At 36.4% G+C, this 1,392-nt stretch overlaps 1 protein-coding gene across 1 annotated transcript in view; it reads left to right on the top strand.

The window, feature by feature from the left end:
• Positions 1 to 1,392, top strand: part of KIAA1468 (KIAA1468 ortholog) — a 122,459-nt gene that overhangs the window by 62,925 nt on the left and 58,142 nt on the right. The window lies entirely within an intron of this gene.

The raw sequence follows: 1,392 nt of genomic DNA, 5'->3' as shown, positions 1-1,392 counted from the left end.
AGGGGGACAGCTTGAGGCTCTGTCTCAAAAAAAAAAAAAAAAAAATAATTGAATTCATTGGCTCGGTGCTCATTGCTGAGTGGTTAGGGCGCCAGCCACATACACCAGGGCTGGCAGGTTCAAACCCAGCCCAGGCCTGCTAAATAATAATGACAACCACAACAACAACAACAAAATAGCCAGGAGCTGTGGCAGGCACCTATAGTAGGCACCTGTAGTCCCAGCTACTTGGGAGGCTGAGGCAAGAGAATTGTTTAAGCCCAAGAATTTGAGGTTGCTATGAGCTGTGACGCCACAGCACTCTACCAAGGGCAACATAGTGAGACTCTGTCTCAAAAAAAAAAAAAAAATGAATTCATTATTTTACCAATAATACTTTTTGGTTTTATATTGAATTTTATTGTTGTATTCCTATATAGAACTCAGAATCATTGACTTCCTAGATTTGGGATTTAGATCATTATTTTTCTACTTTAAAAAGATGGGTTTCCAACTTATTAAAACAAATCATGTGGCTTTATTTATTTATTTATTTATTTTTGGCCCGGGGCCATGTTCGAACCCACCATTTCCGGTATATGGGGCCAGCACCCTACTCCTTTGAGCCACAGGCACCACCCTATGTGACTTTATTTATTGTAAAATAATCACTTATTCTTAGAAAAGTATCTTAGAAAAGTCTAGAGTATCACCGAAGTATGTAGTCATTTCAAATTTTATTCCCTATATCTTTTGGCATTTAGTTTCCTCACTAAAATATAGTGGAATCGCTAGATTCAGGGGGTAAACATTGTATATAATAATAATAACCTGATAATTACCTCTGACATGCTCCTTCAGGGGTGTCCAACCTTTTTTTGTCTCCACTGCACGTTGGAAGACTGAGAGTTGTCTTGAGCCACACATTAGCTACGCAAACACTAAGTAAGGAAAGCTAATCAGCAAGAAAAAGGTCCACGCATACTTTTCATGATATCTAACACCGCAGATAAGCAAAAAGACTCATCACAAAATCATGTTGGAGGTTAACAGCCCTGCATATCATCTAAATTGTAGTGCATACTAATTTAGGGTGAGGTTCTAATTGCTTAAAGTCAAAATTAACCTGGATACAATAACTTTGCAACTTTGAATTTGCAATTCTTTATAGTCATGTAATTTTTATACTTTCTCCAGGTTTTTTTTTTTACATTTTTTATTACTATGATAGAATTCAAATACCAGTATACCCATTTAAAATGTATAATTGAGTAATTCCGGTCTATTCACAGAGTTGTGCAACTATCACCACAGTTAATTTTAAGACATTTTTTATCATTCCCCAAACAATCTGGGATCGCTTGAATTTGGGTTCTTCTCCTTCAAGATTATCTTTTGGATTTCCTTACAAAT

This window comes from Otolemur garnettii, unplaced genomic scaffold (assembly GCF_000181295.1).
Source record: "Otolemur garnettii isolate 467f Iridium unplaced genomic scaffold, OtoGar3 scaffold00027, whole genome shotgun sequence".
Classification (NCBI taxonomy): Eukaryota; Metazoa; Chordata; class Mammalia; order Primates; family Galagidae; genus Otolemur; species Otolemur garnettii.
Note: the sequence above shows the minus strand (reverse complement) of the source record. Positions and strands in the feature narration are given on the sequence as shown.